This window comes from Phyllobates terribilis, unplaced genomic scaffold (assembly GCF_046119375.1).
Source record: "Phyllobates terribilis strain yellow unplaced genomic scaffold, ASM4611937v1 Scaffold_2__4_contigs__length_985480577, whole genome shotgun sequence".
Classification (NCBI taxonomy): Eukaryota; Metazoa; Chordata; class Amphibia; order Anura; family Dendrobatidae; genus Phyllobates; species Phyllobates terribilis.
In genome coordinates, this window is record NW_027362762.1 from 158,392,109 (window position 1) to 158,419,814 (window position 27,706).

Below are 27,706 nucleotides of genomic sequence, written 5' to 3' on the forward strand. Positions count from 1 at the left end.
TTCGGTTGATTCCGACTTCTTTATTGGTTGCACACCAGCAGCGCATAATTCCCGCTATCTCCCTTCCTACATTACTTCGTTAGATCTACCAACCAGTGGGGCTGCAACAAGGCAGAACCTTATTTATTACCATATCAGCATTGTGTCTCGCACAACCTTACTAGGTGAGCGGTACCGCCATTTGATCACCGTGTTATTTTAGATAGCACCTTATTGGGCTATTCTTGTTCTCTAGTTATTTTCCTTTATGTACTTTTTGGTTCTTTTAGCTTTTCTGGAAGGCAATGTACATGCTAAAACTGGTGTGGGTTGGTATCTGTGTACATGAGACACAACTGGTTTAGTCTAAACTAATTAAAATGCAAACTTCACAAACAAGAAGAAGTTACATGTGACTTTGGTTTACATTTAAGCTGTTCCACCATTCAATGACAAAGAACTGACAAGGTGCGTCACACATAAAAGGTAAGGTCAGTGCCTTACCAGAACATACAAGACTTCTATATCTCTCAGAAACATTCTAAAAAGTAAAATATATTCTCAAAACTATGGCTCCGATTCATGTTTTGCTTTTTTTTTTAAGTCACTTTCCTTTTTTATCTTGTATTAATTGCTGTTTGTGGTGCAAAGTCAAAAATTGGCTTTTTTCTTATATTGCACATCTTCTGCAGCTTTTGGTACCAAAAGTTGCAAAATGTCACCAAAATACTGGCGTATTTGGAAATATACCAGGAGAGACTGGAGTGAAAGGACAAAAAAATTTTGCGACTTTTTAAAAGTTGCAAAATTGATGAATCAGATGAAATCATCTGGAATAACTAAACTCTGCCCACAAAGTGGGAAAAAAAAACAAAAAAACAGATGAACACATATAAAGTAGACAAAAAAAATAATGAATTGGGTGCAAACAAAAAAAAAGACACAAAATACACAAAACTAGACAAAAGACAGGCGTAAAGGCAATGTTGAATGGGGGTCTCTGTACAGTACATTGATAATGATAAACATGATCAACTGCTACATCAAAATATGTGACCAGGAGGAGTATTTTATCACTTTTCTTAAAAAAAGTCATACCCAGATGGCATGACCTTAAAAGATATTCATTTTTATAAAGTAAAAAAATATTTTTTCCTCTGTGTTCCTTAAGCACCTGTATTCTAGGAAGCCCACAGACTGGGCATTGTTGTACAGCAAGGGTCGCCAGCCTGAGTCAAGGGCCAACATGCTGCCAGTCTTGTCATCCTATGCAGCCCCCAACTATCTGGACACAGGTATATCATTGGGTGACTGTTCATATGTAGAGGGGAGAGGAGTGGTGCCTGTAGAGGACCATCGTTGGGCAAGCAGTAATGGTATATTGTGTAGCCATCTTTGCTCCCCCATATATCAGGATATTTGGGTCCCTTAATTCCTGTTACTGAGTTAAGAGGTGGCCATCTATTTATCCAGACATGGGCGTACCCAACGTGGGGCAGGGGGGGGCAGCTGCCCCCCCCCTGGAAGCAGGGACTCACGCCGCACACCAGGGCCGGCGTCAGCACCCGGCGCACCCGGGAAAATGCCGGGGCCCTGAGCAGGCGGGGGGGGCCCCCACCGTCAGCGCCCGCTCCCCCCCCCCGCTTGCTCAGGGCCCCGGCACCCGGCACAATACTTACCCCTCCCCGTGCCTCCGCAGCAGCTCCTGCATCCTCTGCATCCTCTGCATCCTCCGTCTGTGGCAGTATAAGGGAGGGGGGTGAGGTGGGGGGGTGTGACATCCTGCATGGGGCATTATAAGGGGGGGGTGACATCCTGCATGGGGCATTATAAGGGGGGGTGACATCCTGCATGGGGCAGTATAAGGGGGGGTGACATCCTGCATGGGGCATTATAAGGGGGGGGTGACATCCTACATGGGGCATAATAAGGAGGGGGGGGTGACATCCTGCATGGAGCATTATAAGGGGGGGTGACATCCTGCATGGGGCATCATAAGGGGGGTGACATCCTGCCTGGGGCATTATAAGGGGGGGTGACATCCTGCATGGGGCATTATAAGGGAAGGGGGGGGTGTGACATCCTGCATGGGGCATTATAAGGGAGGGGGGTGACATCCTGCATGGGGCATTATAAGGGAGGAGGGGTGTGTGACATCCTGCATGGGGCATTATAAGGGAGGGTGGTGTGTGTGACATCCTGCATGGGGCATTATAAGGGAGAGGGGGGTGTGACATCCTGCATGGGGCATTATAAGGGAGGGGGTGACATCCTGCATGGGGCATTATAAGGGAGGGGGTGTGTGTGACATTCTGCATGGGGCATTATAAGGGAGGGGGGGTGACATCCTGCATGGGGCATTATAAGGAAGGGGGGGTGTCATCCTGCATGGGGCATTATAAGGGGGGGAACAGCCTGCATTGGGCATTATGTGGGGGGAACAGCCTGCAGTTTGTATTCTCTAATCTGCTGAGAGATTCACTTTAAAGGGAATCTGTCAGTATGAATCAACCCTCCTAAGCCGTCTATATGGGCATGTAGGTCATAGGAAGTTGAATAAAATGATACCTTGTTATCTGCAATCTGATGTCATATTCCAAAGAAATCCACACTTTTCTTATTTTTCTTATATGTAAATGAGCTGTTAACATCTATGTATCGGACTGGGAATCTGCCTCCAGAGCTTATTTTAAATAAAAGAGGGAATCACCAGTGTGAGAAATATAATGACTGACAGTCTGCTCTCATAATAACACACAGCTCTACACTGAGATCACATGTCACACAGTACAGCAGAACTAAACTTTGTCTCAGTACAAACATTTGCAGTGGTGCTTGTCTTCTCCTAGTGCTGTCAGCTCTGCTGCAAAGCTGTGCCTGATTATAACCAACACAGTACAGCAGAGTTGAATCTTGTCTCATTACAAACACAACAAGCACATTAGCAGTTGTCTTCTCACAGAGCTGTCAGTGACTGCCTGTGAGATAAAAGCTGAAAGAGGTTGTCCACTGCTTGGACAACCCCTTCTCAATACTCATATTTCCCCTTTGTAATAATAAGTTATTCCCATTCAGATCAATGTCCTGCCCATAGATCTTAACAGCTAATTCAAATATAAGAAAAATGTGGATTTCTCTGTAATAAGACAACACATCGCAGATATCAAGGTATCATTTTATTCAGCCTCCTATGACCTACATGCCCATATAGCAAACTTAGGAGGGACGATCCTACTGACGGATTCCCTTTAAGTATCCAATCCAACCTTCATCTCCATTGCAGATACTATTGAGGGGAATACCCGGCACCGGATCAGATGGGGGGTTGTAGTCTTCCGAGCGGCTGTGACCCGGCCCGTGCCCAGGGCGTCAAGCTCAGTGTTATGTGGCAGTCCTACAGATGTTATTAAGAGTTCTTTTGTGTCGACTACGCCACCCGTTGTGATGCGGTCACTGTGGCCGCCGCTGCAGCAGGGTCCGCTGAGGCTGATGGTGCAGGTGCAGCTTGAGATGGTATAACCCCCAACGGGTGGGGTATAGCCTCAGGGGGGACAGGTGCAGAGGATGGGGGTTGTGGTGGTGCAGTGCAGACGGCAGTGAAGACAGAGTCGGGTTGTGCAGTTAAGGGTGTTTACTTACTGCAGATGTTGTACTGGTCACTCCAGCTCCGAGTGACCACCCGAGCCGTGCTGCGTCCACCAGGTACTGGATCCAGCCAACCCCCAAACAAGTCCGGAGCGTGGCCCTGAGCTCTCCTTCTGTCCCGTTCACTGGCCGTCCCCACCAGTGATCCACCTAGGTCCAGCTCCCTCGGGCCTTCTGTTGGGACACCCTTGGCCTTGGGCTCCCTGACCCTTCATGTGGTGTGCCTTCGGGGTGGATGTGGTGGGTGACCGTGGCAAACGCTGCCCACGGTCTCCGGTCTCTGGCTGGGGAATGTTTTTACCCCCACCAGCTTGGGTTCCGGTACCCTGTGCCGACTCTTCACCCGGGATTTTAATTTGGGATCTTAGAGTCCTGTTCTTCTGTGCCTCTGGGTCTCTCTCTCTCCTCTCTCACTCTGGGTCTTTCCTTCTCCTCTGCTCCTGACTTGTTCTCTGCATCTGACCCTGTTCTTAGTTGGTGCCCACCTTATATACACCCTCTATGTGTGAGCTCAGGTGACCAGCACCCAATGAGCTCCTATCTTTACCCAGGCTGCTCCCCCTATCTGCCCCTACACTACTTGGGATGTACCACCCCCCTCCCACTCCAGCCAGGAACAGACTCGGTCGTACCTGCACATTTCTAAGTGGGAGTACCGTCGGTCTGCTCCTCGGAAATGGGATGTGTGTAGTGCATGCAGCCTACCGAGCTCAGTTCCACACTCCATCCTTACCCGGGAGTGGAATATCACACCTCTGGGTTGAGGTGCAATACCCCTGTAGCAGCCGAATCCTCAGGGTGCTACATTCCCCCCTGGTAAATCACAGCACGTCCTCGGGCTGTAAGACATAAAACATCTCCAAAACATACAAATTTTTCATATGAACATATAAAACATATAAAAAACATTATATAAATAACATATCTTAGCAGATAAAACTTTCTCGTCGTCTCAGGCTCCTGGTTCCTCCTCCTCCGGACACTGTGCAACGTGTGTCCGGGAAAAGTGCGACAGTCTCTTAGAAAAACTGGTTTTCCTATAAAACCGGTAGGGGGCGCTTTAGGAAGCGCAACTATATACAGGGGAAGTTGGCCGCTCTCAGTCCTCGGCCAGGTAAGGAGGGAAAGGGAATGGCTGCTCACAGTCCTCAGCCTGTGGGATTAAGGGGTTAACGGGTAAACAGTTCACTCAGCTGGTCCCAACGGGGACTATATATATGTAGCAACAGTTTCAGTTTCTTTATACCCCGATCGGGTAACTATTTACAGCACCTGCTCTGCCGCACTCAACGGCGTCTTCCTCCTGCTCTTTGCTTGTAGCTGTTGGTAACTTCAGACCCGTCCGGGTCCTCTTGCTCCTCCTCCTCGCACCGCAACTCCTCCTCCGTCAGGCGGTGTACGTGGAGGGCGTAAGGTCCTTTGGCACACTTGTGCCGGGTGAAGGTGACCTCGTCTCCGATGTAGAGGTCACGACCTCTGTGCCCCTCCGGCAGATGGGACTCAACGTCTCTGCGCGTTACAAAAACGTCGCCGGGGGTGTTGTGGTCTCTGATGAAGCCCCACCCATGCTGCTGGTTGAACTTGATCACTGTCCCGATGGTGCGGGGACAATGCGCTGCACGGGGGTCCCTCCTGGCCCGGCTCTTCTGCTCGGCGCTCCTTATTTGGGCCTGTTGTTCCCGGACCCGCCTCTCTCTCCGCTCCCTCGCAAACTCTTCGAGCTGCTGTCGGCAACACTCAGCACGCTCCGCTGCAGCTGCCCTGGTTTCTTGAGTGAACCCCATTAGGTCTTCTCCGGTGGGGTCCCACTCAAATTGGGTCTCTTCAAGCGGGGGCGAGATCCTTATCACGGGCTTCGGAGCCGGAATCAGGGGTGCACACATGGCCCCAACCCTCCTCTGGTGCTCCAGTTCATAATACTTCTGGGGCCAGATGAAAGGCTGCCCGTCCGGCCACGTGTGCTGGGCAAACAAGTCCTCTCCCAGACGCGGCACCCTTGGTTTTACGGGTGCGGGCGCGGTGGTGGTGGCGCCCGGGTTGCCCAGGCCTTGCGGCCAGGCCTGGGGCACCTGGAAGGTGAAGGGCACCGTTAGGACGGCGGCGCCCTGGGCTACCTGGCCTTGCGGCCAGGCCGGAGGCTCCGCGGAGGTAGGGGGCGCTGTTGGTGATGCGACGCCCGGGAATTCTAGGCCCTGCGACCAGGCTGGTGGTACTTCCTGCTTGGTCACGCTCGGGGTCGAGGCGTGTGACGTCACAGGGGTCGCGGCGGCGGCTTCCGGTTGGGGCCTAGTCTGCGTCGGTGACATGGCGTTTTCGGGCACAGCAGGGGGACTTTCGGGCTCTGCGACGGGGAGCTGGGGCAGGTGGGCGGTGTCCCGGCTTGGGGTGTAGACGTCCCCTTTACCTGCCTCCATACGTTCGGCTCCCTTCTCGGCGCCGTCTCCGGCCTTTGGTCCTCCCGCGCCATCCTCAGAGGCGGTCTGTCTCCTCATCTTGGCTGGCGTGCTCCGGGTCTTGGTTTCAGCTTGCTGGGTCATCTCCCGGCTCCATTCCGCCAATATCTCGCGCTGTACCCGGGCCATCCTCCGTGCGAGGCCCTCCAGGGCAGTCTGTGCACACTCCCGGTCTCGGGGGAGCTGTGCAAGGACCTCCACTAGGCCTAGTGGGGTCGTGGTGTCCAGCAGGCTCCTGACCAACGGGTCGGTGCTGCTCTGCTCTTCTTCCAGCAGGCTCCTGGCCAGCGGGCCGGTGCTGCTCTGCTCTCTGGACATCTCCGGGTGAGCTTCTTTGCTGCTCCTCTCCAGACTTCTTGCCTCCGGGTGCGCTCGCTCCAGACTGCTCCAGGCGGCACCCATCTTCGTTCTTTTCTCTCGTCTCCTCCCACTTCGAGGGCGGTCCCGGGGCAACTCGGTGACTGTCAGCTCCAGGGGTAGTTCTTTCACGCTGACAGACACCTCCAGCATCACAGTCTCTGTTGGTGGGGGCGGTTTCCACTTTTGGCGCCATTTTCTGTCCCGGCCCACGATGGGAGGCGGCCTCTCGCCCTCCTTTGGCACGCCCATAATGGCGTCCGCGGCTCTTCCAAGGCGGGAAATCTTCGGATTTGGCGGGAAGCGTCGCCCAGTGGCGGGAAACTCTGCAGATGGCGGGAACAAGCTGGAAATGGCGGACAATCGGCGGGAAACGACCTGTGATGGGGTCCGATGGCGTGGACCCTCCGGAACCGGCGGGAGACTTCTTTCTGAGGTAAACTTGTACTTTTCTTCAGGCACGCAGTACCCGGGTGTTGCGGGCACGTAATCCTGCCGACTACGCCAAAGTTGACGCGCCCCCTGGGACATATTCCTTTTTGAGGGGAATACCCGGCACCGGATCAGATGGGGGGTTGTAGTCTTCCGAGCGGCTGTGACCCGGCCCGTGCCCAGGGCGTCAAGCTCAGTGTTATGTGGCAGTCCTACAGATGTTATTAAGAGTTCTTTTGTGTCGACTACGCCACCCGTTGTGATGCGGTCACTGTGGCCGCCGCTGCAGCAGGGTCCGCTGAGGCTGATGGTGCAGGTGCAGCTTGAGATGGTATAACCCCCAACGGGTGGGGTATAGCCTCAGGGGGGACAGGTGCAGAGGATGGGGGTTGTGGTGGTGCAGTGCAGACGGCAGTGAAGACAGAGTCGGGTTGTGCAGTTAAGGGTGTTTACTTACTGCAGATGTTGTACTGGTCACTCCAGCTCCGAGTGACCACCCGAGCCGTGCTGCGTCCACCAGGTACTGGATCCAGCCAACCCCCAAACAAGTCCGGAGCGTGGCCCTGAGCTCTCCTTCTGTCCCGTTCACTGGCCGTCCCCACCAGTGATCCACCTAGGTCCAGCTCCCTCGGGCCTTCTGTTGGGACACCCTTGGCCTTGGGCTCCCTGACCCTTCATGTGGTGTGCCTTCGGGGTGGATGTGGTGGGTGACCGTGGCAAACGCTGCCCACGGTCTCCGGTCTCTGGCTGGGGAATGTTTTTACCCCCACCAGCTTGGGTTCCGGTACCCTGTGCCGACTCTTCACCCGGGATTTTAATTTGGGATCTTAGAGTCCTGTTCTTCTGTGCCTCTGGGTCTCTCTCTCTCCTCTCTCACTCTGGGTCTTTCCTTCTCCTCTGCTCCTGACTTGTTCTCTGCATCTGACCCTGTTCTTAGTTGGTGCCCACCTTATATACACCCTCTATGTGTGAGCTCAGGTGACCAGCACCCAATGAGCTCCTATCTTTACCCAGGCTGCTCCCCCTATCTGCCCCTACACTACTTGGGATGTACCACCCCCCTCCCACTCCAGCCAGGAACAGACTCGGTCGTACCTGCACATTTCTAAGTGGGAGTACCGTCGGTCTGCTCCTCGGAAATGGGATGTGTGTAGTGCATGCAGCCTACCGAGCTCAGTTCCACACTCCATCCTTACCCGGGAGTGGAATATCACACCTCTGGGTTGAGGTGCAATACCCCTGTAGCAGCCGAATCCTCAGGGTGCTACACTTATATTGTTAAAAATGCAGAAAGATAAACTTTACAGGTAATTTTCACAATACATGTTAATTGTTGATAATCAGTCCTCCTAAACCAGACTCTGGAGGTGAAATAAATAACCCGCGTGATATTTTGGGTCTGCAGTAGAACATGGTAACCAGGTTTTTGAATCCTTAGCTTAGAAGATTTTGTTGGCTGTGAAATGTTGTGAATTTATTCATTTATAGAACAGCAATGAGTTAACCGTCATCTCTAAACATACGTGGGTGGGAGGAGAGCCTTGTAAACAGAGAAGATTTATCAAAAAGAAATGTCTGTTTATTACTAAGTTCCCAAAGCAGTGCCGGTGACCCTTTCAACATTTTGGCAAGCATTTAGAGCATTGTAATACTGCTTGGAAACATATGTTCAGCAAATATTCACTCACCAGTAATAAGAATTTAACAAGGAGAGTCAGATAAATTGTGTCCCAATTTGAAGGGAGGGGAAACTATTGAGAACATTGTATCCTTCATCAATGCTGATGACATCTTCACACACGTATGTGATCCTAGATCATGGTGCAAATGTCCTCTTTGGCAAGTTTACCAGAGTGACATCATATTGCATGTGAATAAAATGGGTTTAAAAGCTTATTATAGGGCAGATTGAAAAAAATAAATGACATTTTCATTTTTGCCTTTATACTTGTCATTGTCAGGTGAACGGAATCTGTGTATGTGCCACCATATGCTGCCTCCATATGGCACCATATTAATGATAATGCTCCCTAGAAGTGATGCTTCGGTGGGAGAATATATCACATAGACAGCATTGAGTGAAACATAGAAGCAGAAGCTAAGGTGAACACATATTAAAGTATGTTATGGCCCCCTACCTATGGGAGCCTTGTTATGGCTCTGCACACTCCGAAGCTTATACAGAGCTATTATATGCCTGCATGAAACCTTGCTTATGCTTTAAATTTACATCCCATTGTAATGATTTATGATGACTTCATGAAATAAAATCAGTCTTTTCACATTAAATCTCAATGTAGTCTACAGTTCCTTACAAAGTGACTTATTGAAATCTCTGTGGCCACATCCACCACTTGGGTAGTCTGATCCATATATACTTGGATGAAAATGACTCCTTTTGAAATGAAGATTAGCTATAGACAAGTAAAAGTAGCGACAATAACACATGAAATGGATCATATGTCCCATTATAGGCTAATAAGTAGAGAAGAGTGATCCCGAACTTAAAAGTTTGGCATTCGTACCGGACAGTTAGTGTCCGGGACTAAACGCCGATTATGGACTTCTCCCAGAAGTCCTTTGCAATGTTCAGAGTTCCGGAGGAAGTCCGTTGCAGAGAGAGAGAATTTTGCAGCTCAAAAGTTCAGGTCCCCATTGTTTTCAATGGAGTTCGGGTTCTGATTCAAGTTCGGGTTTGTTTCTGGTACCTGAACCGAACTTTGGAATAAAGTATTGGCATCAATCCGGTTAACTCGACTACTCTGGGATATAGGAATGGATTCTTTAGTGGTTTTTGGGTGACAACTGTAAAAAAAGATAACAGATTGTTACGATCGGTCTCTTTCATATACAAATCGTTTTCTAGAGTGCTATCAGAAGTTTTAATAACTCTAGTGTCCAAGAAACTATTAGACTGGAGATCATAGTGTACAGTAAATAGTAATTCTGCCCATACCTAATTGAGTTCGGCATGAAAGGTTAGGAGGGAGTCCAACAAGCCCACCAGGATGCAGAAAACATCATCTATGTAGCTTCGCCACACCATGGCATTTTCTTGGAAAATGGGATTCGTATAGATATATTGTTACTCTAAGTTTGCCATAAAGCAATTAGCATAGGGTGGGGCTACGTTGGACCCCATCGCTGTAACTTGTGTCTGTAAATAAAAGTTGTCACCAAAAAGGAAGAAGTTTTCACGTAGAACAAGATTTAAAAGCTCCATACAAAACTGAGTAGCATTATTATCAAGTGAGGAGGATGTAAGTGATCTCCTAACTGCCCCCAGCCCCATCTGATGTTGGATAGAGGTATAATGGCTATTCATATCCCATGTGATCAAAAAGGAAGATAAAGGAATCTGATTCTGTTGTACAATATTAATGAAATCATCAGTATCTGATATGTATGATTTTGTGTTCTTGACTAACGGAGATAGAATTTTTTCAAGTAGAATGCTTAAAGGGGACAAAATAGAGTCCGTGGACACCACTTTCTGTCGTCCGGAGGCTTTTCGAGTGGTTTATGAATTTTTGGCAAGATGTAAAATACCGGAGTAATCGGTTGGTGGTTAATCAAAAATTCACTGACCTTTTTGTCTATAATGCAATTTTCTGCAAAAGGCTCAATTGTCTATTTAATTTTGGTAGATATCTGTGGGGTCAGATTAGAGGTCAGAGGTTGATCAATTTGAGTATCCTTCAACCGCCTGTAAATTTCTTCCATATAATCTTTTTGGTCCATAATAACCGTAGCTCCGTCTTTATTGGCAGGCTTAATTACTAATTCCTTGCCCTTAGTGAGGGACCGAATGGCTTTATGTTCAAAAATAGTCATATTAATGGGACAATGAAGTTTGCCGCTAATAATGACTTGTTTAAAAAGATCAATCATCCCGATAGATAAGACCAATAAAGGTCTCAATGGGGGAACTGTCATTTGGGGGCATAAAATTGCTTTTGGTCAGATCAAAATCAGATATGTCTCCATGTTTTAGTGTGGAAATGCACAGATACAGTATATGAACAGCCAGATTGACTATAATAGAGAAAATACAGATAGAACTTGTAAGGGAAAAACAAAGGTCTGAATGAGCCTTTGGCCTGAGTAGTTAATGATTCCAAATCCAATACTGCGGAGGTGCTAAGAGGTTGATGAACTAGTGATGAACTTGGAGCTTGTGTTTCCCATTACAACTGACTATACTATGCTGACGTGGCTGTAGATTTTGTCAAATGATATTCTTCCCTGTGAATATCTTACTAAATATTGGTCATTTCTGTCCAAGAACACTTGAAGACAGGTTTCAATTGGACCAAATGGATATCAGGGCTGATGAGAGAATATAACACGCTATTCCTGTATTATGGCTTTACATTGATTTTGCAGACTGTGGCCATGATGTCAACAAATTTTGCACCGCATCTTGTGGTACTATCTTGTTAAATGGTGACTAGGTTGCTTAAAAAGCTTGGTCAACCATTGTGCATATGTAGTATAAAAGTCTATGGACTTAAAGAGACTCATTAGATTCATGCTGCCCGAGCCATGGGAGAGACTTGTCAGTCAACTGAAGCATCACAGGGAGAAGCCGGCTGGGGACTTTATCGGACTATTTACAGTGGGTACGGAAAGTATTCAGACCCTTTTTAAATTTTTCACTCTTTGTTTCATTGCAGCCATTTGGTAAATTCTAAAAAGTTAATTTTTTTTTCTCATTAACGTACACTCTGCACCCCATCTTGACTGAAAAAAAAACTGAAATGTAAACATTTTGAAAATTTATTAAAAAAGAAAAACTGAAATATCACATGGTATTCAGTATACATTAATACATATATTAAGTATTCAAACCCTTTGCTCAGTATTGAGTAGAAGCACCCTTTTGAGCTAGTACAGCCATGAGTCTTCTTGGGAATGATGCAACAAGTTTTTCACACCTGGATTTGGGGATGCTCTGCCATTCTTTCTTGCAGATCCTCTCCAGTTCCGTCAGGTTGGATGGTGAACGTCGGTGGACAGACATTTTCAGGTCTCTCCAGAGATGCTCAATTGGGTTTAGGTCAGGGCTGTGGCTGGGCCAGTCAAGAATGGTCACAGGGTTGTTCTGAAGCCACTCCTTTGTTATTTTCGCTGTGTGCTTAGGGTCATTGTCTTGTTGGAAGGTGAACCTTCGGTCAAGTCTGAGGTCCAGAGCACTCTGGAAGAGGTTTTCATCCAGGATATCTCTGTACTTGACCGTATTCATGTTTCCTTCAATTGCAACCAGTCGTCCTGTCCCTGCAGCTGAAAAACACCCCCATAGCATGATGTTGCCACCACCATGTTTCACTGTTGGGATTGTATTGGGCTTGTGATGAGCAATGCCTGGTTTTCTCCACACATACCGCTTAGTATTATCACCAAAAAGTTCTATCTTCATATCATCAGACCAGAGAATCTTATTTCTCATAGTCTGGGAGTCCTTCTTGTGTTTTTGAGCAAACTCTATGCAGGCTTTCATATGTCTTGCACTGAGGAGAGTCTTCCTTCGGGCCACTCTGCCATAAAGGCCCGACTGGTGGAGGACTGCAGTAATAGTTGACTTTGTGGAACTTTCTCCTATCTTCCTACTGCATCTCTGGAGCTCAGCCACAGTGATCTTTGGGTTCTTCTTTACCTCTCTTACCAAGGCTCTTCTCCCACGATTGCTCAGTTTGGCTGAACGTCCAGGTCTAGGAAGACTTCTGGTGGTCCCAAACTTCTTCCATTTAAGGATTATGGAGGCCACTGTGCTCTTAGGAACCTTGAGTAATGTAGACATTATTTTGTAACCTTGGCCAGATCTGTGCCTTGCCACAATTCTGTCTCTGAGCTCCTTGGGCAGTTCCTTTGAGCTCATGATTCTCATTTGGTCTGACATGCACTGTGAGCTGTGAGGTCTTATATAGACTGGTACTTGCCTTTCCAAATCAAGTGCTATCAGTTTAATTAAACACAGGTGGACTTCAATAAAGGAGTAGAACCATCTCAAGGAGGATCACAAGGAAATAGACAGCATGTTACTTAAATATGAGTGTCTGAGCAAAGGGTCTGAATACTTATGACCATGTGATATTTCAGTTTTTCTTTTTTAATAAATTTGCAAAAATTTCTACATTTCAGTTTTTTTCTGTCAAGATGGGATGCAGAGTGTACTTTAATGAGAAAAAAAATTAACTTTTTAGAATTTACCAAATGGTTGCAATGAAACAAAGAGTGAAAAATTTAATGGGGTCTGAATACTTTCCGTACCCACTGTACATCTCTCCTTGTAGACTTTGGCCGGCTTTTCATCACAGTATTTCAGAGTAAAACATGCTGGCCTCAATCGCACAGCCAGGCTCTGATTTATGCTGCCCATGGTTCGTGCAGCATGAATCTAATGACATGTTTCCTTTAAGAGTGACACATTTCCATAATTCAGAAAAGGCAGCAACCAGTTGGCCGATTTAGCCCATCCATGAATTATATTTGGCCATTGTCTTGACTAGCAACTATGTATCATTACAAATCTCCTGCATCTGATCTCCTGGACTATCTTCTAATAAAGGGATTGTCCATTACTAGGACAGCCTCTTCTCACTCTTAATATTTTGCCCTTTTAAAATAAAAACACTTATACTCACCTCCCATGATGGCATCATTCCAAAGGTGTTGTCTCTTGCGTTCCCTGGGCTCGGGTGAGGTTGTCATTTTAGCCCTGGCCAAATAAGAGCCAACATCACTGTCTTCTCCTTTGGATGTATATGTAATCAAGAGGAAGTGAGAGCTGCGTGTGGACGTTCACCTCCTCTTGATTACTTAAATGTCCGAAGGCAAGGGACAGTGATACCAGTGCTGATTGGTAGCAGTCCGCAGGGCTCATCACATCACATGAGCCTTGGGAACGTGAGTGCCGACACCACTGGAACAGTGCCAGCAGAAGAGGTGAGTATAAGTGTTTTTATTTTAACCGGGGCAAACATTTAAAGCGAGAAGGGGTTGTACTATGTTTTAATACAGTTAAAGGGACATTCTGAAGTTATTCAATTATTTTAATTAGACAGCATGAAAATAAGCATGTTTGCAACTGACTTGCTTTTCTATCTGCTGTCATTGTCCTGCAATGATAACTTTTATCTTACATAGTGTACAGCTCGTTTCCATGGTACTTGGTCACTAGTGCCTGCTGAGACCCTGCTCTAGAGTGCCCAATGGTTACATTCCAGGAGAGAGCTTAACTCCTAACATACCATCTCATTGATTTCTACACAGAAATTAGTTCCTCATCACCCTCTCAGCTTCTAACAGGGTTTTTATCAATCCAGTAGAATCACAATTTCCCAGTGCCCAGCATCACGGCTTTCACTGTCCTGAGCTGTGTGCTTGTTCAAGTGCCCTGTTATCTCTATGTCAAAATACAGTGATAGAAGTGTAGACTCATAAAAAAAACACTGAAAGCTGAATATGATACAGCAGAAGTTCTGCTGTGCTTTATAGTTCTACTTATACTAAAGCTCAGCTTGTTAGAACCCTCCTGTTTGTTTTTTCCATCTTGTGTTTTGCGGTCACGTGACCATCTGCCTTTATATTCCAGCTGCGCCCTTATGGCTGTGCTGGACTTCAGTGTTTGACTGTTTCTCTTGCCTGGTGCTTCGGTGCCTTTCTCTGTCAAGTTCGCTTGGTCCTCTAGGACCTCTAGTACATTTTTATCAGTTTGTCTTTTTGTGTTCTGCAACAACTTCTCTGTTTAGGAGGTGTCCCATTTTTGTCCCAGTCCTTAGTTCTTTTAGGGACCCCTCCCCTTAATTCTATAGGTCTTCGTTCGGACTAGCCGAGGACTAAGGCGGGTCTGTTCACTAGGACAGCAGCCAGCTACATTGTAGGGATTCAGCTTAGTCTTACTGTAGGGACAGCTTTCCCCTATCTTTCCTTAGTACATGTTGCAGATCATAACACAGCTCACCAGAACTGTCACTCAAGGAGGAGAGCCTGCCCTGACAGAAACCAGGGAGTAAGGAGACTGAATTGCTCTGAGCTGCTCAAGAAACAACTTGAGGATACCCATTTAAGAAAAAAGATTGTTAATGTATGCTGCCTGGATTATGCCAAAAAGACAATATTTTGCCATGTTGAGAATATTATGCACCATATTCATGTTTATTTTTAACATTGAGAGCATTTCTTACATTAAATATAAAACAAATGTGATGTGAACATAGCCTTAGATTTGTAGGATACTTACATACTGTAGCTGTACCCTGCACAATTTGGCTGTTTGGGCTAGTCTAGTTAGTATATTAAAAGAGATCAGTCACCAGATTTCACAATACAATATAACATATATTATTAAATAGATCTCTAAGATCTGATGAGGCTGTTACTTACTTTATAAATCCATATCAGAATGACTGTTTAATTGCTTTAGTCTTTTTACTCAGTCTTCACCTACCTAGCTTGATTTACAGCTCATCAGTGTCCATCTTCCCTACTACTGCTGAGATCTCACATTCCTCAGTACAAGCTGCAGCTGTAAATCAGGCTGGGTGGGTGGAGATAATTTGATTCATTCATTACCACTCTCACTTTTTAGCTGGGCTCATTTCTATATTATAATATAAGGATTATAAATCCATTCTGACATAGATCTAAGAGATCGGTTTAATAATGTATTTAGTTTGTGTTATAAAATCTGGTGTCAGAACCACTTTAAGACAATATAACACTAATTTTCTGCTTTTAGTTGCCATGTCATGGACCTATAGAGGGTTTATGCTTTTGCGGGCTCTCTATGAGCACCTGGCTATGGAGCAGCTGGATTTTTTTTTTATTCTCATTATACAAAGAATGAGCAGATAATATTCTGAGCCTGGGGTGCTGAAAACTATTTACTTAACAACATGGCAATTTAATATATGACTCCAAGTTAAAAAAAGAAACAATCTAGAGATTTATATTATTACAGAGGTTATGTACATATGTAACGGCTGAGAATGAAACGACGCCAAAATTTGGAATTCAACCATCAAGCATTGCTGGTGTTATGTCATGCATGCTGTTCCTTTTTAATGTAATTGTGTTCAGAATTAAAACCAGGTTTAGTGATTTGAGCGCTTGTCTTTTTCTAGACAGAAATATCTGGTTACAAATTATTATTTTTCTAATGATTATTATTATATATCATCACTGTGGATTTAAGTCTTTTCAGAGAGGCTTATTATAGGCAGTATGGGAAGTGAGGCAATTGTGGGAACTGCTTCAAAGTAGTCACCAAACTTTACCAATTTGTAGCCTTGATTATACAATGTTTCCATCACTTACTCATAGTCGTCAGGCTATGAAAAATTCTGAACAAGTTTAAAGAACTCTTGGAAAAACTTTTACATGGTTTGGTTACAATCTACATGTCGGAAATAGTAGTGATGATAGTTTGCTTACCTGTACGTCATTGCAGAATCATTAGGTCTTTTCCCAGCTGTCATTATATTACGTGACCCGCACTCAGGTTCACTTTTTCTATGCATTATTAGGAGATTCTTGATTTGAGCCTCAAAGGAGTAAATAAAGAAATTGACCTTCAGTCCACAGAAAAGAGGCTGCTTGATTCAGTGTAAGGGCTTACAGTACAGACCAAAAGTTTGGACACACCTTCTCATTTAAAGATTTTTCTGTATTTTCATGACTATGAAAATTGTACATTCACACTGAAGGCATCAAAACTATGAATTAACACATGTGGAATTATATACTTAACAAAAAAAGTGTGAAACAACTGAAAATATGTCTTATATTCTAGGTTCTTCAAAGTAGCCACCTTTTGCTTTGATGACTGCTTTGCACACTCTTGGAGCTCATCAAGAGAATGCCAAGAGTGTGCAAAGCAGTCATCAAAGCAAAAGGTGGCTACTATGAAGAGAAGGTCTCCAGATGGTGACTTTTCTGAGTAGCCTCATACTGAAGTGCCGATCTGGATGCACATTCACCGGCCATGGAGGTGGAGAGATAAATATAATGTGCGTGAGACTGGATGCCATACTGTAGTGGGAACCCCTGGATATAAGTATGCTGGGTGTAAGGCAGGCAAAGGGTATTGGTGTGATTTTTTGGGGGGAAAGCTTTGGCTATCATTATCCAAGTAATGGGTGGCTTTGGGTGTAAATGCTAGGAGGAGGGTGGCAGAACTTAGTGTCACTACCCAGAAGACTCTGGATGTGGATCGCGACCATCTGTCAGAGCTGAATGGTGGCTCTTGGGGTAAGAAAGCTTGGGAATTGCTTTCAGGATTCCATGTATAAGGCTTTACTCATTATGTTTATGGGGGTTTTCATGTACCGTACATTCCCAAATAATTCAGACTATCACAAATTAAAAAACGGTTTAAAGGTTTGGATACTAAATTGAAATTATACATGTGAAAAAGAGTGTGAAAGAGCAAATCTTCTCACCGTAGTGTGCTAGGGGTCTTACTGCCAAGAGTTTTGCTGTCTTTTTCTTCTCTTGTTTTCCCTCATCATGATTGACTCATTAGAGAAGGATATCAAGCGAAGCAATGTATACAACAGCAGAGAAGTATATTTGTAGGAAAATCAGTCATGCTGCACCTATGCAGACGGTCATAAACAGGAATGAAAAAAACATAACCATTGTTGATAAGTATAATGTTTGCGTCTGGACAAAAAAAGGGAGAATCAAAAAAGACAACTTTAAAGGGTCACAAGAGGCAAGAAAAGCGTTCTAGTATATTAATCGGCACCACAAATATTCTTGCCGCGATAGATTATTAAGACGTTGCAGATAATGTCTGCTGAGCGGCTCATCCAGGTATTGAAGTTAAGTTGGACCCATAAAATGCCATGAGAGATCTGAACGCTATTTGCTGTAATTGTAAGCTTGCTCTCACCTCCACTTTGTAGGAGTCTGTCCAGCTGAGTTTGCTTAAAATGTTATAGTTTGATCACATTATATTTTAGTTCAAAACAGATGGCATAAAAAGAAATCCATCCAAGTGGATGAAGAAACATAAACCCCCTCCTCCCTTTCCTAAAAGGGATTCTGCTCATAAAGAGAGAGAAGTATGGAAGTAATTGAGGACTGAGATTAGTCTTCCTTTCATCTTCCAAAACATCCTGTCCCTAGAGATGAAATAGTGAGTGGGGATGATGGGAGCTTCACACGCTGGAAATAGCGGCATTGCTCCATTGTAAAAGAGTGAATCCTTTGGATCAGCAGCAGAATTTTGGTCTTTTTGCCAGAATATAACATGGGGCATGTTCATCAATGTAATCCCTGTTAAACATGATGTACGGTTTAGCAGATCTAAAAGAGACGTTTGTGATGGTCAATCGGTTCTACTCTTATTACCCTTTTATTGTGGCACCCTGTGCACATCCAGATCAACGTATCCATGGGCCACATAACACATCTTGGAATGGGCACAGTCCTCCATGACCAAGCTGAGTTCAGAACATGGAAAGCCTTTTCTTCATTTGGTCTCCATGCTATGTGCCTTATCCTCAATTTTGAGGGTATCCCTTAGTCTGAGGGTCTAATAACTGCTGAAATATTTGCTACTTGGACAGGACATGCAAACCATGGAAGACACATGCCATTTTCAAAATAAATGCAAATATTCATGAGTTGGAGGTTTTATTAAATTTGTTGACATAAGGCTGCACCTCAACCCAAATTGTTGCAGCTCCAAAGGGTACATTTTCCCATAACAGCAGTGTAAGGCTATGTTCACACTAGGCGTGTTTTCAACGGTTTTTTTATGCAAACTTTCAGCTGCGTTTTACAGTACCAGCAAAGTCTATGAGATTTCAGAAATCTCCTGCACACACATTGGTTTTTGTGCCATCAATATTTTATGCTTTGCATGATTTTTTGCACAATAGAGCATGTCACTTCTTTCAGTGTTTTTTCTGCGTTTTTCACCCATTGAAAGTAATGGGTAGTGAAAAAATACTGAAAAAATGCCTAGTGTGAACATATCTATCAGGTTTTGCTGCGTTTTTAGTGAAAAAAAGCAAGTATAGCAGTAGGTAAAACTCATTTATTTTTGTGATTTTACCATCTTGTCTTTGTCACCTGAGATGGCAGCTTGGATTAGGAGAGTTTAATTAAATTAGTGATGTGTAGAATGTAAACATTGGCTCACATAGGTGTGAGATTGAACAATACCTGTGGCCCACGGAGGTGTGAAATTGAAAAATCTCTGAGCAACTGAATGGCAGACCATAGTGTGAAAATAAATAGTGTCCTACAAACTCAATGCACTGCCAGTGTCTACTATTCCTGAACAATTCACCTCCCCCCACTGTTAAATTTGTAATTCTAGTAAGTATGGTTTCACATATGTCTTGCATTGGTGACCTGTGTTCACGCTTTTGTGGTGGAAGCAAAGCTGAACTTTGGGATCCTGAAAAATTCACCAAAAATGCATTTTTGACGCAGCTTCTTTCCTGCCAAGAGATCAGGTTTTGCTGCAGAAAAAAACGCTGAAAAAATGCCTAGTGTGAACATAACCTAAAAAGAGGTCACAGCAAAGGTATGGTAACATATCAAGATGAGAGATCACTTTCTGTTTAACCATTTAAATACCTCTTTCAATCTCTGATGGCATGATCCAGAGTAGGCATACGTTCTGGTGCCCATTGCCCCCAATACCACTATAGCAGATGACCTAATATAGTCCCTCATCACCACCATCTTTGTACTCCTATGAAGTCCAGCCTGTAAAAAAGACAGCTGATCATCAGAAAACAAGCCCTCATATGGCTTGATGACAAAATATAAAAGTTACATGTCTGAGAAAATGGCGACACAAACCAATATTTTCTTTTTTTGTACAAAATTCTGATTTTTCTTTCACCTACTAACATATAGGAAACCTATAGAAGCTCTGCATCTTGGTAGAATTATGATGGCAGGTCATTCTTACCATACACTAAACACAAAAAAAAACATAACCCAAAAGTAACAATGGCAAGTTTTTTTTTATCATTTTAACAGACTTGGATTTTTATCCCCAATTTTTCAGTACATTACATTGTAAAATGAGTGGTGTAATTCATAACAACAGCTCGTTCTGCAAATAACAAGCTTTCATATGCCTATGTCGATAGAAAAATAAAAAAAAGACACAATATACTTTTAAATAAAGAAATAAAATTCATGACAATTTTGACAATCTAAAAACAAAACAATGCCAAAAAACTCAGTGTAAAGGAAACCAGAGTAACCCTTAGGGTTATAGTAAGGATTGTCAGGGTTCTATTAAGGCTTCGGTTATGGTGGTGATAATAATGGCACTGCACGCCAGGCCATCCTTGGTTTCAAAAGAGACAAAACTTCCAATTCAACCCCCAATAGAGGGTTATAGCTCATATATGGACAAAACATATATAGAATATTAGAGTCTCTATTTAAATATCCCCGTAGGAATATTACATACAGAAATTATTTGGATCTGCATAATCCGAGCTGTCCTGATCATTTACACATTTATCACTAGGGATCATGTTATTAAAGAGACAGAAGAGAAGACGAATAAATCTCCTTAAGAGCTTGTGCACCCGTCAAGACGCCAACGGAACTGCAGAGTTTTTCAAGGCAAAAACGTTTCAAGAAAACGCAGAAGGAAGTCTTTGCTTTATACTTTCAAGAATGGGGGGCTTCCAAACAAAGCTATCCGAAAAATGAGCATGTTGCTTCTTTTAATCGCTTCAAGCTTTCCGAACCCTGGAGTGCTTAAAAGAAGTGACAAGAAAATGAACATTGGCATTGCTGGATATTATGTTCATTTTTTACGGGGGCTTTGTAGCTCTTTTCGGGCAGATTCCAGGCAGAATCTGCCTGAAGAAGACATTGTGTGCACATTCCCAAAGGGTATATAACACTCATGGCTAGTGTCCTATTGGAATTGTAGAAAATAATGTGCATGCTGAAACAAACCCATTCAAATGCCATCAATCTGCCCATGTGAATTTATCCTTCCATCCACCGCAAAACGATCCATGGTAAGTTAAGGGTTTAAGAGAAAGGCAATTTTTCCAAATCTAATTATACGTCTTGTCTGCATTCCTCACAGGACTGTGATAGACAATTAGTGACTGCTACAATGTTGCCGCTCAGTTTTAAAATATATTAAATCTGGGTTGGGGAGACAGGACTAATATTGATTTGTTTCCAAATCTCGACACCTCGTTCTTATGATTTGAGGGATCTCTGACAGAGGTTTCTCAAAGAAACCTGGTTACAAATTGCCTTTGCTTTGCCATTTTGAATCCTTTTCCAATAAATGACTGTATAATCCTACAGTGTATTTTTTGTTTTCGTTGTGGTTTTGATAAATGCCGCTCCATGACTCACTGTGATTTCCGAAATGTTAAGTGCTTGATGCATTTCTTTCTTTGTATTAAGCCCATAACTAGACACAAAACCAAAGTAGGATACATTATATCCTGTATAACACGCAGTTCTTGGTGAGATACTGTACAGTATGTGAAATATCACATTATAGGATAGAGCCACTAATGTTACAAAGAACACTGAAAACTGTATGCATTTATTATGATATTGTAGGCTCCATAGTTACAGCGTACCATGGGAATCAAATGTGGGGAATTAATCAAATTAAAACTATCACTAATATAGAAATAAGATTAAATTGGTTGTCCAGGCTGGTGATGAAAGTCTGCAGTCACTCTATGACTGCAGAATTCTGAATCCTTACAGAGTGCGTACCACACGCTGTCAGGAATCTCCAGTGTCAGTGGCGTGATCACGTGACCGTAAATATGCGATTTGCATACTTTTCCGGCCACATTCCGACTAGACGTGCGAGGTGACCGCATATACACAAATCGCATACTTGCAATCACAAGTGAGTCCACTCTCACCACTGACACCGAAGAATCCTGGCATCGTACAGTGTAAGGATTAAAAACTTTGGTCACAAGAACAGACAACCCCTTTAACTAGTTCATGACTTGTAAACCAGCCAAGGCCAGAGACTTATTATAAAAATCTCAAATTGATACAGCAAACAAGTACATATAAAATATAACTTTTATTAATTAAAATTAAAAACGTGTAGTGCTAGATGCCCATATGGTGTATAATACACACCATGATTAAAAAGGTGCTACAACCTTAAACCTGAAAAATGTCAGATAGTATATATCTATCACAAACAAGGCTCAACAAAATTAAAGCCCTATCAGGTCAAGCATAGGTAAGAATCCAGAAGGTACTAAGCTATAAAGTCCAAAAAAGCCTTACGTAGAGGCAATACTGAACTAGAGTACACATCAACAGTAATAAATATAACAATAAATTCGGTGATCATACCTGAATACGCATGTACCCATAAACATAACAAGCCATTGTCCAAACAGTAGGTATGTGTATATAAATAAATCTATGAGGAGCCTTCTATTACCATCCAGGCATTATATCCTCATATGAAAATGGAAACATCTCACCCGGGGTCTTTTTATATATGTCCCCCCTATATTACAGGTGATCAGTTGATCCACGGAACATCCCGACGCGTTTCAATCCTTCATCAGGGGTATATAGTTCCTATCCCGCATTAGTTCCTCAGTTCCATCCTAATGCCTCAGAGAGGTATACATGCTGCTGTGCTTTATATATGTGCATCAAACCGCGCTCATTCATAGTCGCAGCGCTTGCCGTGACGCACTTCCGGTCCCAGAGTGCCCGGCTACCGGAAGCCAAAGTCACGCGTTCCTAAGAGCACAGAACGCAAGCGTGATGCTGAGCCGCATGCGTCACTTCCGAACACATGATACAGCATCACGCTATGCTGGAGCGCATAAACTCCTCCCTTAAGCGGTCCAGCAGCCATAATGAACGGGGTAGGAGGTATCGATAGAGGGGGGAGACTGGGAGTTCAACACACCTCCGTAATACAAACAAAAAATCAATATAGAAAATACACCGTATTGATAGTATATAAAGGCTGTATTGGGTAATAACCAAAATGCCTAATTGCCTAAACAGACATATACAGTCCTCTCCAAATGTATGTTCCAAACACTAGATCAAGGATTAGAGAGGGTTCTCATCAAGATAAAAAGGGCCATTATATACGTACGATGTTTATGTACAATGAACATGGGTTACCAGAACAGGAATAATTGGCTAAAAATATATTGTACTGTACAATTACCTAACTACAGCGTACCTCCCAAACGAATGTGAAAAGGGGGGCCCTAGTAAAATAACTAGAAAGCGACTCATCTGCTGACCCTACCTACGTGGGGGTTGGCACCCTAAAAATCCTGCGCAAATGGCGCCCCCACTCTACGGTGGCTGACCCTGACTATCTCTCCCCATTCTGTCCCTATTCTGGAAGGAATGGGGCGAAGGACAGAATCTCATTCAGACCAAGTGGGGTAGTAGTGCCCAGGGTAAAGATCCATCGAGTTTCTTTTTGTAATATGCGTAAATCCCAGTTGCCTCCTCTTATTGATGGTGCCACCTTCTCTATGCCCATGAATTTGATCACATTGGCATCGCCTTGGTGCATAGTGTTTACATGATTCGCAATTGGAGTGTCTTTCTTGTTTTTAATATCACGCAAATGTTCTAATATCCTCTTCTTTAATTCCCTCTGTGTCTTTCCAACATATTCGAGGTTGCATATACTTGTGGCCTTGTATATCACTCCCTTCGACCGACAGTTGATAAGTTGCCTGATGTTAAAATCCCTCCCCTTAACAAAACTTCTGAATTTGGTCCCTTAGGTCATGGCAGTGCATGCCTTACAATTATTACATCGATAACAACCAGATACCCCTCGATTCAACCATGTGGGAGCCCGCTCAGATAGGAAATGGCTATGGACAAGACGGTCCCTAAGGGACCTACCTTTGCGATAAGTAATTTGTGGTTGTGGGGCCAATTTGTCTCCAACGTCCTCATCCATACGAAGGATACCCCAATGTTTCTGGAAGATCTGTTTCACCTGTCGAGATCTATTACAAAACCGTGTTATAAACCTGATTGAGGATTCTTCTTTTTGTTTGGATTTTGGGACCAAAAGGTCACATCTCTCTCTAGCCAAAGATTCTCTATAGGCGTGATTAAGAACTTTTTTAGGATATCCTCTAACAAGGAATCTATTTCTCAAATCCCAAGCTTGCCTTCTATAGTCATTGACATCTGAACAATTTCTCCTAAGCCTTAAGAATTGACCCTTTGGGATACCCCTCTTGAGTGGGACCGGGTGATTACTTTCCCACCTCACTTTACCCAATACAGCCTTTATATACTATCAATACGGGGTATTTTCTATATTGATTTTTTGTTTGTATTACGGAGGTGTGTTGAACTCCCAGTCTCCCCCCTCTATCGATACCTCCTACCCCGTTCATTATGGCTGCTGGACCGCTTAAGGGAGGAGTTTATGCGCTCCAGCATAGCGTGATGCTGTATCATGTGTTCGGAAGTGACGCATGCGGCTCAGCATCACGCTTGCGTTCCGTGCTCTTAGGAACGCGTGACTTTGGCTTCCGGCTTGCGTCACGGCAAGCACCGCGACTATGAATGAGCGCAGTTTGATGCACATATATAAAGCACAGCAGCATGTATACCTCTCTGAGGCATTAGGATGGAACTGAGGAACTAATGCGGGATAGGAACTATATACCCCTGATGAAGGATTGAAACACGTCGGGATGTTCCGTGGATCAACTGATCACCTGTAATATAGGGGGGACATATATGAAAAGACCCCGGGTGAGATGTTTCCATTTTCATATGAGGATATAATGCCTGGATGGTAATAGAAGGCTCCTCATAGATTTATTTATATACACATACCTACTGTTTGGACAATAGCTTGTTATGTTTATGGGTACATGCGTATTCAGGTATGATCACCGAATTTATTGTTATATTTATTACTGTTGATGTGTACTCTAGTTCAATATTGCCTCTGCGTAAGGCTTTTTTGGACTTTATAGCTTAGTACCTTCTGGATTCTTACCTATGAAAAAGCTTGAAAAAGCTATTTGAACTAGCGTCTCTTTTTTAGTTTATTTTTATTTTTTTCTTGCATTTTTTGATTTTTTTTTTACATTTATTTCTCATACCACACCCCTCATAAGGCCTTAAACGATGTTTGGGTGCATTTTCACATATTAATATATACTTTTTATTGCTGATTTTAATCAGCCTCCTGCCTGCACAGCAGAGCTGACTGCATTTTCTAAAATCCAGCAGCTACTGCTTCTTTCCTGCACCTGGCAATCACATGATCACTAGGTTCGGAGAAGAAAGCACTGACAGTGCTTTCTATACTCTATACAGAGTGCTTGAATAGCACTGTGTTGACAGTGATCAGAAAGGCAGACATGGTATTAAACCCTCTCTGCCTTTTTTATCGGGAGTCTGGCTGTGTGTCGCCCCCGCAGCTGAATGATCTCATGAATGCACCTTACTCTGCATTGACATTTTTAGAATGTCAGCACGGAGAAAAGTGTGGACCTCCTGGATGTTTAAATTCTAAGGATGGTCCAAAGGTGGTTAATATAGTGGATGAGTAGAGATGAGGTGTTGTATACATTTGATCTGTTCTAAAATATTAAATTGCCCCCTCTCTGTTTCTTTAACCCTACCCTTTTAGTTTATTTCTCCAGGTTTTTATCACTTTCTCAATAAGAACTTACAATGTATATAACTCTAAGATGTATGTAGTATCATCGTACGATTATCTGTAGGTAATAGCACATCATGTCATTCAGCATTTTATCAATATGAAACCATATGAAGGGTCCATGCCATTATATGGTTTCACGTGGATTTTCAATATAGAATACTTCTATAATAATGTGATGGTAAATGTTGGATTATTTTTTTAAGGATTCACAAGGTAACTGTCAGCTTGGAAGCGCTGTGCAATGTAAGGTCGGCTTGTTAAAGAGGAGGATAAACTGTTCAGAATTCTAAAAGGGGTTTGTGGGAAAATATTCAGTATAATGTACAGTTCATCCATTGAAATCCCTGCTTATTTGGGTCTTAGAAGTCAAAAGGGCAGTCCTAATCAGTGACTAAGCCTTTTTCCTGTGAATGTGCATACAGAGATAGCTGTCAGTCACTGATTAGGATCAGCCACTTGGCTGTGAAGCACAAATAAGCAGAGATTTAAAGTTTGGACTACCTCAGCAAAGTAACAGATCATCATCAATTAGGCCCACAGAAAAAAAAACCAAAGGTCAAGCAGGAGGCAACTCCTTTTAAAACTAATTTAAAGTCAATTCTTAAAGTGGTGACTCACAAATTTCCTACCAGAATATGTGAACGAAACGATGTTCACTATCATAACAGCATAATAAAGGGTGCAGTTTAAGTTTTATATACATTGAGGGTGGTTGTTCAGAATTATTATCCCTCGTGGGCCCAAGGTAAGAAAGACTGACACTGGATATACATTAACATTTTCAATCTTATTGTTACTAGTATAATACTATATATTTAATACTAGTGGATCATTATTTTAACATTTTCTAAAGATGGAAGTTTTCTATTAATACAATCAGTAAGTGCCGTTAAACACTTAGGCCCCAAATCATCAAGACCGGTGATGATCATGCTGGTCTTGATGAGGAGGCGTGCTGGAGTCATTAAGAGGTAAAAGCCCCTTAAATCAGGCGGGTCTAACAAGTGGAGTGCCCCTCTGTGTGTGTCCCATCAAAAGCTTACTCCAGTCATTAGACAGGAATAAGATTTGTGGTATCTTACCTTCACAGAACTTGATATATACTTTACAATAGCCAAGTGGACCAGAGACCGCAATAGACAGGCTGTAACTTTTATAGGCAAGTTCTCTAGGCATCGTGTAATTTTGTACATAACAGAGATGAGAGGTGTTATGTGTAATGGTAAACCTGCCTGTGATGATAGTGAGATAACTGCTGAAAAGCAATCTCTACAGATCAGAATGTATAAGCTTAATAATATGTTTAGTGGCCAAGATTTTCAGATTTTTTTGATAGATATATAAAAAATATATCTTTCCAATAAAAACTTTATTTATGTGATCAGTCATTTTCTGATGACACATTCCCTTTAATGTTCAACCCATTGCGCCGCTCTTTTCTCTGGGGAAGTGTAGTGTTTCTTTCACACCTTATTTTGTCATTATGACGTATTAAATCCACTTATTGGTCAATGTAGCTTCTCCAGGGTGAGCGTAACATCATGTGATTAAATACCGTTCTATCAGTATAATCTGTACGAATTCATGACATCGTGCATCAAAATTAATATGATGCAGCACTATATGCAAATGCAATCATACGTCTGCAACTTCCAAAGCTTTTCTCTTAAGTGGGAAAAAAGGCTATGCTGCCAACCTTATATGTGAATCCTTATAAACAGGGAGGAAATGGTTGAGGAGGTAAAGGTGGCTGGGACCCTAGGAGGCAGTGATCATGCTATTATAGAATTTTGGATAACTAGAGGAGGAAGACATGTGAAGACTCAAACTTCAAGGTTAGATTTTAGAAAGGCAGATTTTAAGAGACTCAGAAAGAGAATAGGAGGGATCCAATGGCTGGATGTCCTTAAGGACAAAAATGTCCAGGAAGGATGGGAAATTTTTAAAAATGAGATTCTCAAAGCACAATCGTTAACAATCCCGAAAAGTAGGAAGAATGGGAAGCATTTAAGGAAACCAGGATGGATGAACACAGAACTTAAACACATGCTAAAAAGAAAGAAAGAAATGTTTATTAAATGGAAAGAGGGAGGCATATCTAAAGAAGATTATAATGCAGTCTGCAGATCCTGCAGGGCACGTATCAGGTTAGCTA

At 43.4% G+C, this 27,706-nt stretch overlaps 1 protein-coding gene across 3 annotated transcripts in view; it reads right to left on the minus strand.

The window, feature by feature from the left end:
• LOC141198946 (twist-related protein 2-like) overlaps positions 1-27,706 on the minus strand; it is a 62,185-nt gene that overhangs the window by 9,691 nt on the left and 24,788 nt on the right. Inside the window, exons 2-4 of one of the 3 annotated variants that reach the window (XR_012270725.1) lie at positions 19,464-19,595; positions 17,309-17,464; positions 16,302-16,411 (exon numbers count right to left, since the gene is read on the minus strand). The exons of 1 other annotated variant lie outside the window; for it this stretch is intronic. The gene's annotated coding sequence lies outside the window, so the exon portion shown is untranslated. The remainder of the gene's footprint in view (positions 1-16,301; positions 16,412-17,308; positions 17,465-19,463; positions 19,596-27,706) is intronic. One more of the 3 variants, XR_012270731.1, reaches the window with a different exon arrangement.